The sequence below is a fragment of the Corvus hawaiiensis genome, chromosome 26 (assembly GCF_020740725.1).
Source record: "Corvus hawaiiensis isolate bCorHaw1 chromosome 26, bCorHaw1.pri.cur, whole genome shotgun sequence".
Lineage (NCBI taxonomy): Eukaryota > Metazoa > Chordata > Aves > Passeriformes > Corvidae > Corvus > Corvus hawaiiensis.
The window spans coordinates 14,848,882-14,865,544 of NC_063238.1; the positions used below are offsets into that span (position 1 = coordinate 14,848,882).

A 16,663-nucleotide genomic window follows, 5' to 3' on the forward strand; every position below is an offset into this window, starting at 1 on the left:
TGTTCACCACTAAACCATATCCCCAAATGCCACATCCGTATGTTTTTTGAACCTGTCTTGATAAGCCCCTTGAGGGCTGCTTTGTGCCTGCTGCTGCTATGCAAATGCATTTTATTTAATGTGTCATTTCAATGAAAGAACTGAGGGAGATCAGATGACAGTGCCAAGTGATGAGTTCAAAATAACAGATAAAAAACCCACAAAATAAAAAAAAAACCCACAAAGGAAGTAGTTTTTCACACAAAAGAAGTTGGTACCATTCATGAGTTAGTTTCAGAGGTGAAAGCCATCCAGCTGGCTCTAGATATGTTGGCAAGAAAAGAGCACTCAAAGTTTACATTAATTCAAACAGTGAACAGGCGAAGTCACAGAAAAACCTATCAAATGCTGTTAAAAAAATACTGTAAATGCAGAAATAAGAACATACAACCATGTGCACTCATATATTATGTGCATTTAAATACACATTTGGCAAAAGCAAATCATCTCAAAGAGGTGTTTCAAATCCTTCTTTGACTTTGCTGTTTCCCACTGGCTTCCCTGCCTCATCAATATATTTGGTATGTGAATCCCAGACCTAAGTATTTCTCTGTAACAGAAAAAATGCAGGCATGAAGCTCAGAATTAAGGACTTCATGTCTCTTTTGGAGGTGTCCCTGAGATCATGGGATAATGATAATTTCCATCATGTTACTAAAGGAAAGTCCTACTTCAGGGTCTTCCATCACTCTCACTGCAGCGTAAATCAGGGAATATTAGGTCATGTAAGACAAGAACTGTTCCTAAAATGTCCAATAAGAAAGCGGTTTTCATCTGGATTTCTGAAAAGAGCAGCTAAAATAATATAATTGATCTCATTAACTGAATCTACTCAGGAATCTCGTAAAAATATACTGACAAAGGTCACCCAGTACGTCCATCCTAATAATACATTGTGTACCTATAGAATCAAAATTATCTTCTATTTTTCCTATCATTTCGACATATGACACCACCAGTGCCAAGATCGATTTCTTCCAAGACAAGGGAGAAAAAGGAGTCTGTGTGAGCTCATCATGGGTGTCAGGGGGGAAGCCTGGAAGAGCACATAGGCTTCCCCACTGATGAACTGTGAACTTGCTGGTCTGATGGAAAGGATGGAAGCAAAGTTTTGTACCCTGAGTAGAGCAGCAGTAGGAACTGTCCTCTCCCAAATGGACATGGACTTGGAGCCTGAAGCCAGTAGGAGAGGGGAGGAAGAGCAAGAACTGCTGATGGAGAGTCCTGGCAGAGGCCTCAGAACCTGTGAGAAGCGGTGATGAAGAAATAAATATCAGCCAACTGTAACAGTTTAAACAGCTGATTCTACCAAGGGGAATCAAGCACATCCCACATAGTCCTCAGATTAAGATTAACACAGATTTGAACACTAAATTCTCACATAAAGTTTATATAATTTTAAGGTTAGTAAACCAACACCAAATAAATTATGCAATTAACTGCTAATTTATTAACACTGTTCTCTGTCCCAAATACATACAAAGTAGCAGCCATTCTGCCTGGGTATGGGACTTCCATGCTGGTGTTTAGGAGTCCATGGTGAGGAAAAATGTGTACATTGTGCCAAAACAATGAGACCCACATTTCTGATTCTAGACACCTCCATGTTATTTATCTAAATATGTAAACGTACTTCCTCCATGCCGTGGGCCATTAGAACCCAATGCTTCTGGAAAGCAAAGCATTGTGAGACAATTATAATAATACCTGTATTAACAAATCAAAGTGAAGCATTTTGACACAAGAATATCCTACATAATCTGAGACAATTTGGTCATGGAGCTGTTTATAGCAAAGCATTAAGTTTAGCTATAACAGCAGCTCACTTGTTCTCTGGAAACTCTATTCCCTGAAAGGCAGCATTGCAATTAAAGAGTGAAGAGTATTTCAGCTGACATAGCATTCCTGATATAGGCACAGTCAATCAAGGGAAAGGCCAAAGCAACAGTCAGATAAAAGACTAATAAAGCTACGAATGACAATAAAAGTCCACTGAAAGCTTTATTAGACTGACGAAAACCTAGCTCAGAACATAAAACAGCCCTTACACAGAGTAACCCCCAAACCTTTTACCACGGCTTGCAATAGATGTCACACTGTGCTGGTCAGGGCCCCAAAAAGCATAATAGGCACCAAAAAAATCAAGGCCCAATCAGGACTGCAAATAGACTAGTATGCTGAGTAAGTTGCTTTATTGTAATATTCTGTGATAGAGGTTGGACTACCCCTGAACTTCCTGGGAACAGTAATTCCTTAGCTACCTTTTCTAATCTGTAGATCTCAAATTACTTTGAAAGAAATGAAATGTCACAATTTTCATTTTCCAGGAAAGGAAGCTGAGGTATGGAGGGATGTTGTAACACTTCATTATAAATTTCTCTTACGTAACGTAACCCTCAGATTATGGGGAGGTGTTATGTGACCTAAGCAAATTTATGTGCATATACCTTTTTAATGTATTTCTGGATATCCCACGAGTTTAAGCTTCAAATTCTTATGGTCAGGGCATTCACATGTCAGTAGCTTTATGTCAGCAAAACAGGTAGGCTGCTTTCTTTTTAATAATAGGTGCATTTTTTTAAAGAAAACATAATATGAAATACTAAGTGTCATATATTTCCTTGTAGTTATAATAGTGCAGTGTCTCAAAAACATCTTCTGAGAAACTGGCACACAGTAGTGTGTCATTCTATCACATAGATATGTAGCTTTAGTACATACTAAAAGTTTCTGCAGGATTAATACTGTAGCAAGTTGAATTTGTTTTGTGTTATTAGAAGCACTCCCAGTAGAATGAACACTGCCGTGCTGAACAATATTTGGATTCAAGAGAAAAAGTGCATGTGTGAAAGCCAAACCATGTCACAGCAAAACATACAATCTTCCTGCACCAAAAAGGTGAATGGCATGATGGTGGTGTAACCAAATAATTCAGGGGCTCTAGTGAAGGGATAAAAGAGACTGGCATTCATGCTGATAGATCAAAGTAACTGGGGATCCTGTGTTTTGCACTGTATACATGGTTAATGAATACATGCTTAGTACAATGAGGCATTTCAGCATTCTTTGAACACTTCTATCTAGTCAGAGCTGGTGAAAGGTTGCCTTCTTTGCAAGAATAATTCTCACCAAGACCTGCTCCTAAAAGCCATCACATGTTGAGATTTCACCAGATTTCTTTCCTACCCTATAATACCTCCTCCGATAGTACCATAACAGGGTTTGTACCCTGACACAGCCCCATTGTACCCTCAGTTTCATCTGACCCTGATCTTGGCTGCCAATACAACCTCATATTACTGCAGATATTCTGAAATTAAAATCAGAAATTAATTCAGAATACTGCAGATATTCTGAATTAAAATCATTTTTTTTTCTCTGAGTGAGGAAAATATCACAATGGACACAGCAAAATGTCCAAGTAGGTAGTACAAATATGGTCAATTTATTCTAGTGGGAGCTAATTCTGAGAAGTACAGCCACAGCTGAGGCTGCACCAGTCAATTTTGGGGTTAGAGATTGTTCCTGGCTTCAATACCTGGCCTTCCTCACTTTGCAGTTTGTAAGGACCCTGAGAACCCAGGAAATATAATGTATATAGTGTACCAGGCTGTCTTTGGATCTATGCTCCCCAAGGAAAATTGGCAATAGGCAGTGATCCTTGAACCACTATGGTTTGGGGTTTTTTTCAGTCCTATTATATTTCTACAGCAGATTCAGTGGTTTCAAGGAAGCTCCAAAGAAGGTTCTTACCTGCTACTAGGCAAATTCTATATATTAAGTTGTTGGCCTTTACTCTAAATATTCCCATTAAGGAGTCAGTTAGAGGGGGCATATCTACAAATAGTATTGCTCAATTATGCTGAAGAACTGAGATCATAAGGCCCACTGTGCTAAAATGTGGGAGACAGAGACCTTTCCCAAATAGTTTTGAATTTAAATACAGACAGTCCTCAAAAAGTAACAGAAGAAGCACAGAAAAATAAATGGACTTGCAGAGGGTATGCAGCAAAGGGGCTGAGCTAAGATTAACACCCAAGGCTCTTGACACTCATTTTTTCTTAATTTCAGTTAATTATATTCACTAATTCTGTGAAAACATGGCAAACATTTGAAGTGATGGAGTTACCATCCTCGGAGATATTCAGAAAAGGTCTGGACATAGTTCTGAGCTACCAGCTAAAGGAGGCCCTGCCTTAAGCAGGGGGATTGGACCCCACGATCTTCAGGGATCCCAACCTCAGCCATGCTGTGCTTCTGTGAACATTAATAATTCATTTTATCTCTGAAAATTAGTACATTTGCCCAAATTTAAACCAATAAACTTGGGTAAAAATCTCTGTATTTCTACTATCTTAAGTTACATATGTATACACACATACACATAGTGTATTTTTTATATATTCAGCAATTGCAATAGAAAAACTTCCAGCAATACTCTTAGCATGTTCCCCTTTTTTAGATTTAATAATGTTGCAAGGAAAGGAAACATCTGACTTTGGAATTATAGCAACACTAATCAGTTACTAGTTCCAAATATGATAGAAGCATATAAAACATCTGCAAGTCATTGGTTGGAGCAAAGATTAGAAGAAAAAAGTTCTAGGATATTATGCATATGTACAATTCATTTGGCCTTAAGTCCAATTTAAGCAGCATGCAGTCTATGTACCTTGGCTTATAATGAGTTACTTTAATGCACAAACAAGGTGAACTGTGTTTGGACTAATACCTGTAGAACTTGCTTCAGCTGGCACCTGCTAAGCACTACACATTCTGAAAACATTCTGAAAACATTATTCCAAATGCTTCAAGAACTTCTGAACGCCTTTTTAAGATGCAGGTGTTTTCATATTATGTACAAATTCTTCAAAAGATCAATTAAATTCCCCAGGTTTTTTGCAGGTTTTTAGATTTGAGGGCAGGGGTGCTGAAGGGGTGTTAAATAGCAAGAGTCTGGAGATAGTCTGTTTATTTATGACACAACCAATTAGTGCACATTCTCTTTGCACAAGGAAACTGTTTCCAGTTAAAAAAAAATTAAGAATAGCTTAAAATATATCCTACATATTAGAATGTGAAACAGGGGCAGCTAAGGGAAGATTGCTATTACCTCCTCTGTTTTTTCCTTTTGATTGTCCCTGCTAAAGAAACCCTGAGTCATGAAATAAACCAACACAAAGGCTTCCATGGGGAAGAGAAAGCATAAAGCCTTAAATGAAAAAAACAACAACCTATTAAAAAGAAGAAGAGAGAAAGAGAGACAAAAAGAGCCAGATATCAAACTTCTTTACACAATCAAACGGCATTTACAGTCAGCTTTCACAAAGCTCAGATCAGTTATGAATAATCCCCACCCAATACAAGATGAAGTGTATATCATGTTGGAGCATTTTCTATCCCATGCAGTCATCACACACTGTGGAAGGACATGGCTAGGGCACAACATGCTGCGTCACCGAGCTTTCAAATAGCTAACCAGGTAAGAGATTTGCTTCCTTCTGTATGTTTTATCTCAAGTATTGGGAACAAGTACTGTTCTTTACACAACACTAATGACAGTTACTTTTCTATTGTAACTTATCGGGCTAAATTTGTCAAACCAAAAGACAGAACTTATCTACACAGATTTATTTTTAAGCAATCAGTTCACCTGAGTAACAGTAAAAAACTACATTTTAAAATACTATTTCTTTTTTCAAACATATAAAATATGTAAAGATTAAGGAATGTTACAGCAGTTCAAGGACCACTCAGAAGCTCTTGTTACCCTAAGTCTGCTACATGTAAAAACAAAAAAATTTCTTGTATAAAGGATTAAATTCAGCACCCTCTTGATTCACATAAGTCTCAACTATAACCCCCTCCTTCCTTCTCCCTCTCCCCCTCCACCACCCCCACTCTGCATTTCCCCCTAAATTTCACTTTCTCTTCTTCCATTCATGCATGCTTTGGAATAGCCCTACAAAGTGGGATGCTGGCCTTCCTCCTGATTAGGAGCTTCAGTTTTCTTTTTGTTGACTGCAAATAAGGATGAGTCAGTTTAGAAAAGACTAGTTTGTTTCTCATTCTTTTTTTTGTTCTTTGCCACTCCCTCAAAAGAAAAAGCTGTTGACGAATTCCTATCCATGAGATCCACACGTGTATATGTGTGTACACACATCCCTCACTGATGAACACAAAGGTGTGACTTAACGTATAAGGCCATGAAATTAGCAGACCACAGGTGTACTTTTTTTTTTTTTTCTGGAGGGGGTGTTCATTTGTTTGTTTGCTTTCTTTAATACTAAAAATTGCTTCCCAGATGGACCAGGGTTTTTCAACACCAGACCTGGCACAAGGTCATAGCAAGAACAAATGGTTAGCAATTGGATCACTCTGTTTGGTACTGTCTTTGTTTAAGCTGGTGTAGAACCATACCGTACATCTTCCCATCTCACACACAGAGTGAAAGACAAGCTGTCCTGAAAGGTGGGTACAGAGAACCCCCTTACATTCCCAGGACTCCAGCAATTCAGATGTTTGTCTGTCTGTCAATTTCCCAGCTTGTTTTTTTTTTTCAAATCATTGGCTGGTTTCAGTTGGCTAGACTTAACAGGGGTTTAGAAATTTCCCAGTTGTGAAGCTTATACAAGATTTGTGAAAAACAGTATCTGTGTTTGAGGAGACTTAAAGAGCTCAGCATGAGAAAATAATTTTTAAAAACCAGTATGAACTAAAGGGTTATCTGTTGTCTCTGACCAATCAGCACAAGTGGGCCGTGAACACAAGATGTTGAAAATCAGCTTGGCGTAATTCTCTCTCTTGTGTAGGCAGTAACATTCCAGGGAGATGAGGTTACTCTGATAGACTATTTGACACATGGAGGAAAACTGGAAGTTCACATCAGAAGAGAACTGAGATCATACAGGACATGAGGAAAAACTGAGACAAATATGGTCAAAATGTGTGTATGCAGAACACAAATCCACTTAATTACATCTATCATTCATGGAAAATTTTGGTAAATTATACTCATTAGTTCTAGCTGCTGGAAATAAAAGTGTTGTATTTATTATTTTTGTTTAGGAAAGTGAACTTTAAAACAGTTGAAAGAATTTTTATAGTTAGTTTTATTATAACATACCTACTTACATCATTCAATGTAAGAACAGACATCTGTAGGACAAAAATGGTGGAATTACAGATTTCTTGGCATAGTCAATGATGTTAAAACCTGATCCACACCATAAAAAGGACAGCAATTAGGAAACCTCAACAAACTGGAAAACTTGGATACTCACTGCAAACATCAGAATGAAAACTTTCCTGTGAGTCCTGCAAGTTCTGACATTCATCTAATAGCTATGAAACATGGTTGCTTTGTCATACCAACCCAGGGAGCTGTGACACACAAATACAAGCACAGAAATGAAAAATAGGCAAGTGCATTTGTAATGGCATCCTAAAAAAGTCAACAAAGCTTCAGGTCATCTGTTTTCCATGCTTACAGAATCGTTCATATTGGAAAGGATGGATCCTTTCTTTATGGAAAGGATGACACATGGATGGTTCCTTAAAAGCATGCTGTCCTTTCCATCTCATCTGGTTTGGGACAGAGAAAAGGACGAGTAGGAAGCAGAAGTTGGGGGTTTTTGCAGGGTGACAGGAACTTCTGGTGGGAACTTGAGTGGGTGTAGGAATTAAGGAGAATAAAGAGTAAGGAGCCCAGTGATAAAGCAAGCTTAGGAGAATCCAGTCCTGGGTGATGAGCTGAGGAAAGCATTGGGATAGGAAACAAGTTAAAATAGGAAGCTCAGAGAATAGTTTAGCTAAACTGCTTCCAGGAAATAGTGTAGTTATTTCTATGGTGATTACTACGAAATAGCAAAATTACTTTGTACCCTTCCTGAATGTAAGCCTTGCATTCCTAGTGTACGTAAGAGTCTGAATGGGAAATATGCCATCACCTTTAACATGAAATCTTAATGGACTCCTTCAAAGGTTAATGCAATGTCAAGAAAAAAAGGCAGGACAGAAAATTATCATGTTCTATTTCAGAGTGTACACCTATCCCCAAGACTTTCAAAAACTCGGGAAGGCTACTGTTTTTCTTTATGTTGCCCAAACTATTCAAATTGTCTTGGACCCATCACTGTCTATCACCAGTCTGGCAACAACTTTGAAGACACCTATCTAAAAAGGACATCTTGCAGCAATTAAATGTAGCAGAGTAGAAAGCTCTGATCTAGACAATAAACACCCTTTTCATCATGGTGCCAGGTCTCCCAGCTGGGAGCAAGCCTAACTAAGGCAGGACTGAAATGATGCTGGCAGTCAGCGAGCTGTCTAAGACTTTTGTCAGTGCTGCCAGCATTTGTTCAGTTGAATTGGTGTCATCAATAGAGAGATTTTTTTTTTTTCCCAAAACTTTCCCATGTGTAAACAAGACTTAAGATGCAGAGTGATATGGGAAACATTAATTTCACACTATAGTGACACTATAAGAGAAAATAAAAATGAAAACAATCTAACAGAAATGGTTTCATCTAATTGGACTGTGCAAAAACAATTACAGGAAAATAATTGCCTGATTGTTTAAAAGGATTCCTAATGGGCAGAGTTAAGGTTATCTGAGTGCATTAGCTGTGTCCTTCTGAGGCTTAGATTTCTATTAAGATTTGCCTTGAATTTAAATTTCCAGAATTTATTCTTTCTCTTTCGAGTGAAATTGTAGCATTCCTGTAATGCATTTCACTTTACCTTACTGATACATCCTCTCAGTCTGATTCCATTTTATATAGATTTAATTCAGGAATACACAGAAGAGGGTTTTTTTCCTTCCTATTTGTATTTGAAAGATTTATATATGTGGGTTCCATTAAATACACATTTTCACACGTGTGTTTTTCACACACATCCTGCTGTGGCTCTGTGGATGAATACAACTATGTTTTACAGTTCAGAGATGGCTTAACACCTATTCATTTTAACAGTCTGAACTTCAAGCCTAGTGCTGGAACTGATGTAAAATCCTGGAAATCTAGAATAATGATTTTTCAAGGTTTCTTGCTATAAGATCAGACCATGAAAAAGATATTGTATTTTATATTACATGTGTAACTTTATTTGCTTCAACTTTTGCTCCTTTTTGTTTTGTTTTGCTTTGATATGGTTTTTTTTGAGGTTTTGCCTTTTATTTTTGAATTTTTTACTTAAGAAGAGGTAGAAGGGAAATCTCACTGCATATTTAAATCTGATTTTATTTCTACCCTTGTATTACATATCTATTTCTCATTTTACTCTGAAAAATTATTTATATAGAGAAGTTCATTAATAAAAAATTTGCAATAATAAGCTCCTTGCAGAGATTTTTGAACAAAATTTCCTTTTTTTCTTATAGATATCTACTTCTCTAAAATGCAGACTTTGAGTTGTCACTACCTTGTAGAGCAGGTGATATCACAAAAAAAGTTTCCACTTACAATTTATGATCAGGTAGTTGTGTTAGGTTACATTACATGTAGAAACAACATCAGGCTTTGAGAGCATGGCAAGAAAAGAGCGCCCTCTTATAGGAAAACATATCTTTACAGATCAGATGTCAGCATCAGTGTGGACAGTGTTTGTATTTCATCATCTAACTTTTCACAACAGATCTAAGAGGAGTCATCCAATAAATTAATATTATAAAATTATCCTTGATCAAATTTCTTTTTCCTTGCTTGTGCGACTAGCATTCCATTTCTAGGAATAGATTGTAGTTACAAAACATGATGCATTTCCATGGTTGTAGAACCTTATTTTCTAGACAGGAAAAAGGATAATTTTTCTCTATTCAGCTAATTGATTTTAAATTATCCTTGACTGTTTTTCAAAGATCTCCAAGAGATGCTTCATGACAAGCTATAGAGTAACAGCAATCAATTTAGCAGTAAATAAAAAAACTTTGGTATTCAATTAACATATAAAGCCACTTAAATGGCATGACAACGTAAAAACATCAAATCTGTTTACCTCTTGTCAAATACTAATTTGCTTCCAATTTAATAATTATTTATTTAGATCTGGAATTTGCAGCTCAGATTTGTACTGATTAAATTGAATGTGAATATTTACAGACTACATTTATGCAACATATACACACTAAATAGGCACAGTAACAAGTATTTATTAGTAGTGCATTATATGAAAATAATATATGTATGAATGCATGTGATACCTATGCTGTGACAGACTTGGTCATTTGCTTGATGGTTGAATTGAGCAGAATACAAGAAAAAAAAAACTTGTTTGGCTTGAACCTTTACACCCAGAATGTATTCTGAAACTGTAGTGGCATGTTTAGACTATTTTTTTAAATTTTATTTTACTTATTTAGATTTACAGAACTGAACAGGTGACCAGCCTGTGCCCTTACAGTTCTTTAAGTAACAATCTCACCAACAAAACAGCAATATATTTCTCATCCTTTCAATGAAATGTCATTCCTCCAATGTTCCAGGTATCAAATAAAGTTCTAAAATATGCATCATGCACTAGCAGCACAGTTTCTCTTGTATCCGGGGGAATGGATGAAAGAGGCTTTGCAGTACATTGCAGAAAATCAGTACATTTGGTAGTGGTGTATTCAGAAAGGAAAAGTAAATTGGACAGGCAAAAAGCCTCTTTCAAAAGAAAAGGACCTCAATTCAAGCATTACTGTTGGTTCCAAATACATCTATATATACAAAGAAGTCCATGCTTTTTATCTTTTTAACTTAAAAAAAGTCACAAGTGTGAAAGACTGTTTATATTCTGGGAATGCAAGGCTAGTGACAGTCTTCTGTTACTGGATTGTACAATCTGAGCAATTACTGTGGTTTCTTGGCTTTGTCAAAGAATTTAGAACAGATGGAAGATTCTTTGAAGTCTTAGTATTTCCTCTTTTTACCTGTGTCCTATACATTATGTTAGGACAGGATAAACATGGATATGAACTGGGTATGGTACTTGTTCTGAATGGACTTTCTTGAATAGAAATAGAGTTCCATTTCTCATGTACAGTAAGACATCTTTACAGCACACTGGCTGTGCTATAAATGAAAGTACCAGTCACAGAAACAGCCCAATACATCCAAAAATACACTAGAAGGGGTTTTGTTCTGAAGAATACATAGGAAAAGTTCTTGACAAAATGTCCAGTTTCTTCTGTATGTGTTTGTACAAAATTAACCTTGTCTCCCTGGACACAGTTATGGTTTGTAGAACAGTTTCATGGCAGTTTGACTGTGGGCATGCATCCTGTTATTCATGCAGCCTAGAGGTTAGCAAGAAAAACAAGAAAAGCAAGAAAAGTTTGCTGTAATTTATTACTTCTAGATTCTAAATATTGATGTTGTAAGAATCACGAAAGGCCTAAAGTAATTAAATTAGCATCCAAGTTCCATGAACCTGAATTCATGGAGTTCAGACACCAGAGAGGAGAGACACAATGTGTTATAGTACCAGTATATGTTACTATAGAACATATACTGTAAATGTGTTATAGTTACAGTTTAATTCTAATGTGTTATAGTTACAGTTTAATTATGTAGAGAATTTTAATAGAAATGTTAAAATTAGTATGAATGGACAATGGCTGAGAAAACACAGCTGTGGAAACACCAGGAAGATAAAGACAGGAAAAAGCTATATGATGAGCAGGCACAGATGCATGTGGTATTAGCAGATCATTAAAATCCTATCACACATTCAGGCTGGACTTCACACGGCATTCAGGTGGAGACAGGAAAGACAATGATTAAATCCTGGTGCTCACAGAGGTGGGACAAGGTGAAGAGAGTTATTGTGGTTATTTTCTAAAGGAACAAAAAGCCCCATTCAAGGAAAGTGTATGGTTATTAACCTAAGAAGAATCCAAAAACATCAAGAGGACAACCCACAAACTGATGTCTCATCTCCTATCTTCTCTTAGACAGATCACCTGGATACCAGCATCTTGGTGTTTGTGAACACGTGAGTATGAGAGAGTGATCTGGGAGGACCACAGTGTTTTTCAAGTTTCATTTAATTTTAAAATAAAGTCATCTGTCACTTATACGCAGTTTCATGTTGAGATTTCCTGCACTGTTATTGCAACATTGTCTCTTATGATTACTTTTCCTTGGTTTAATCACAGTTTTTATTTCGGTCTAGCTCTCTCAACTTCATGTGCATACCAGCAAACTGCAGCAGAATAAGTCTTCCTGTATAATAGATCATAGCTGCTTCATGGCATCTATAAAATAATTTGGTGCTTTTTTTTTTTTAATAAGAGCCATTTAAAATGTTAATAGATCTGTAAACTACCATCAATTTTTAAAAATAAACATTTTGTTAATTATCCACAGTGGAATACAGTGTCTTTTGCTTTCTCTAATACAAACATCCTTTCTTTGGTATAGAAATGTTTTCTCTGGTAAGAGCAGGAAACTATTTTCAAGAGCAGCAGAGATACCTGAATGTAAATTAGAGCTTGAATCAACAATGTATGTGTTTATTTTCAGAGTGCAAGTAATTTTAGTGTAGAATGTCTATGTAAAATGAAAAAGCACATTTTGGTTTGTTTGGTTGGGGTTTTTTTAATGTTTCTCACCTACCAGTATACTTACACACTGTACAGTGACAATCAGGAAGGCATGTGTCTCAGTCCTGCTGAGTGTATCCCTGCCAGTGAATGTATTAGCCAATGCACATATTGTTTATTATTCTCGTCCTGAAAATTATGTCTGGGAAGATTTTGAGACATTATAAGAGAGACCTTGAGATCTGTCTCAAAATATTTGTAACCTAGCTGCATTTTAATCTGACAAAACTGATGCTCCATATTTAACTCATAACTCTGCAGCCACTTAAGGGAAAGAGATTACAAGTTAGATCTTATTTTCTCTGTTTCTCAACATCAACATCTCCATCTCGATCTTTCCTACCAAACCATCTCTGATGGCTAAGATTCATCAGTTGTCACATCATACCTGTTGAAACATGCAAGTTTCATACAAAAACTCTGCATTTGCTATCTCTTTTTGTGTAAAATGTACTGAAATATAAAACCATACATATTGGTTTGGCCTCGCTAACAATAGTTTTCTTTAAAAATATATTTGTTTTGAAGAAAAACACCACTACAGTGTGATCTTAGTTCTCAACTTGTCCTGATGTTACACTGTAATTCTGAAAACAAGAGGAGATACATGCTATGAGTAGGACTGCAGTGTTGAAAAGACTTAAACCTGTAAACAATTCTCTCTCATGCCTGTAGTGTTTTTCTGCCTCGTGCCTACTTTAGCTGAAACCAAAGCAAGTATTTGTTTTCAAAGCAAAGGAAAAATACCTAGCTATGTTCAGCATTCATTCTGCCATTAAACTACTCAAATAAGGATTAATTCAATACTAATATCTAAGTATTCATTTTTTATATTATTTTGAATAGGCTTTGTTCAATATCCTTGCATAGACACAGCAGAAAAACAGAAAATAATCCTTACATGTAATATATGAAGAAAGAAGTATCATCCAAGAGAGTGAGATAGTATTTTTTCCTTTTCTGTGGTGAAAGGATGAGGCAAGAGAAAAATATGAAGAATTATCCTGGGATCATGGGCTGCCTTCCCAAATCAGATGACAAAATTTTCCATGCCAGACATTCTTCTTGTGCAACTAAATAACAAAACAGAAATTCACCAACACACTATTAATATACTAGGAAGGAATTCCATAGAAAAACCATAGATATTTACCAAAAAGTATGAAGTGATTGCAGGCAGGGCCATTAAATTTGTTCATAAGCTATTCACTGCTGAATAAAACTTCAACAGATTTGGATTCGTCCCTTTTAATTCACTCTCAAAGTTATTTTCAAACCTTTTTGTTCTCGAAGTCATATTTCAATACCAGATGATAAGGCAGAAAGCTCACTGAATAAGTAACACAAAAATAAACCACATCAGCCTGTATTGGAGGGTGAGACTGAGTTGTGGCACTGAGATATAATGCCTCTGTATATCAATCAAGGCCTTTCTGCATAATGTACTCTATTATTTCAACCATTCGATAAACAAAGAGCTAAATTGCTTCAGGAATAGCTTTGCTTGATGTTCTTTCTGCACTTACCTCTCCGTGGGTAGTCAAAAGATTTTAGGATCTGAAGCTAGTGTTCCTTCCATAGCAGAGGCTATGGGACAAAATGAAAAACTCCATCCTCCCTGTTGCCTCTCTGATGCTTCAGTGACAAGGCAATTTATAATCTGGAAGCAGGAAAAGCTAGAGTTCTATTTGACTGAAACAGAAATAAAAACAGAGGCTTTGTATAATATGAATTGGATTCAATTAACAGTTTAATGAACTTTTAGAGAGTGGCTAAAGTGCTTGCAAAAAGCCTCCTTCGGTGTCAGAGAGGAGATGTCTCTCACAGATGGGTACGCTTAAAGGTCTGTCTGGAGAAAACAATCATAAAATTGCAGTAAAGCTATGTGGAAAATCTCCTTTCCTAAGTTTTGTATTTCTCATTCTATAGCTCCTTTTTTTAATCATCCCATCCACAATCCTGATTACCATTTCGGACGTTGCTATTTAAAAAGGTCAATTACAACTGAAAAAGAAACCCTGAAAATGCATTACAGTGGTCAGTACTACCCTTTCTTATATGGGAAAAATTAAAGAAACTTGACCTGTTTGGCCCACCAGAATAAGGAGTGAGGGGAAATATGATTTCTGTCTATGAATGTGCAATGGCAGTAAACATCAAACAAAGCTGAAGACTGTTATTCTCAAAAAAAAAAAAAAAAAAGAACACAAACTGACCATTAATAAATATAGGTTAGATAGAAGTTTCCCAAACACTAGGGCAATCAGCCTTCTCATTGGCAAAGTGGTAAAATATATGCCTTTGAAAATGGAATTTTGTGAGTTTCTGAAGACCTACTGTCTCTAAGAGTGGGTGAAGCCTCTGAAGAGGCTTTTCCTGGTACTTGTCCGGTGGAGTGGAATCCACAGGAACACATGCATTGAATAGAGAAAGGCATAGTCTAGTCTTTAGGAAATGCTGAGGAATGATGGCCACTTATCCCAGAGAGAGCTGGAAGCCAGTGCTCAGGAAAAAAAGGAAGACCTACAGAAAACAAAATCCTCAGTGTTTTCCTTGCAATTTGGTGCTTTTTTTCAACACATTGCCTGCTACATCACTTAACCTTCTACACGCTTTGCAAAGGGTGACATATAATAGAACAAGGCCAACACAGAGGTGCTGTAATTCTCTGTGTTGTAGCATCTGCATCCTTTTAGATTCTAACCATTACTTTTAAAATTCAAGTCCTACCAATGAAATCTTCATATAGTGTCTATACGGCATTGTCACACTTGTTTCAGAAAATGGCTCACGTGTTTCAGTACAGACAGGATCTATATAAAAATAAAACCCCTGAAAACAGGAGGTTTGTGTCATCTTACATAAAACTGCTCTCCTTGAGAAAGCAAGAGTTTCACCTCTTACATCATTTGGAAAAGCTCTTCAGTTTGTGCAGAAGGAAGAGTGGCTTCTCTTCAGTTACAGGCAGATTTAACAAAATTATATTAACCATTATGAAAAGATCAAGATGTATCAATGTCAAAATAATGTGTTCTTTAAAACACCATTTAGAATATACTCGTTTTTTCTTCAATCAACATTTTGAAATAGGATCTCATAAACATCCTGATTGCAGCAGGATTTTTTCTGTACCTCAGAGTCCCCTAAAATAAGGCATATGACTTTTTATTTACATTCAGTTCAAAGCTAAAGTCAAAAAAGTTCATTTTGATGAAGAAAGCAAATTATTTTTGTTCTGATGTTTTAAAAATGAAGAATTTAATTTTTTGCTTGTTTGAATCTGTTAAAATAATATCTCTTATGTTTATGACACAAACTGTTCACTCATTTGAGCTCCTAAATACTTGTGGCTTTTCTGAAATTCATTTGATTTAATATTCACTTAGCTCTAATTTTTACAAGTAAAAGATACTGTCAAGAGAAAACTCTCCATCAAACACATCATCTTTTCTTACTACCCCAAAATGGGTTGTAATCTCCTTGAAAACAGTTGGTATTCAGATTTATTTGATGAATAGTTCTTCTCAGGAATTCAATTTGCTAACTTATAACCTTAGTCTTGATGGGGACTGCATAATCAAAGTTGCTCATTTTGCAGCCACTACAGCATGAGCTTTTTCACAGCTTGGCTAGAGTAGAAAGCTTTTTATAATAAGGCTCTGGTAGACAGCAGTGTACCGGATATTAGACTTGTCCCAGAGGGTCCATTCTCCTATAGCTCTGCATGCATAATGGCGGAAGAAGGATATAGCCCCTTGATCTTTAGCACAGAAAAAATAAGAAATCAATTATGTCTGACTTTTTAGCAATGTTCTGCTATTAATTACATTTAATGGTTACAAAACTCACATGTAGGCATCCTTATGAAGAAATAAAGAAGCCAAGGGCCAAGGAGCCAACACATGACTAAATAGGGCACCAGGTTTTGAATTAATACATGTACAGCTGCTAGAGCTGTCTTGCATACACAAAATATTCAGCTCAACCCTACTCAATGTCTGAGGAAACCTACCCCTGTTCTAATTTTTCTTTTCTTTT

At 36.4% G+C, this 16,663-nt stretch overlaps 1 long non-coding RNA gene across 1 annotated transcript; it reads right to left on the minus strand.

Annotated features, from left to right (window-relative positions):
* Window positions 1-10,380: 10,380 nt before the first annotated feature.
* Window positions 10,381-14,289, minus strand: LOC125317143. Its single transcript, XR_007199947.1, has 3 exons — window positions 14,152-14,289; window positions 13,527-13,698; window positions 10,381-11,317 (listed from the first exon to the last, which is right to left on the minus strand). It is a non-coding gene; the product is annotated as an uncharacterized LOC125317143 (long non-coding RNA).
* Window positions 14,290-16,663: the final 2,374 nt, after the last annotated feature.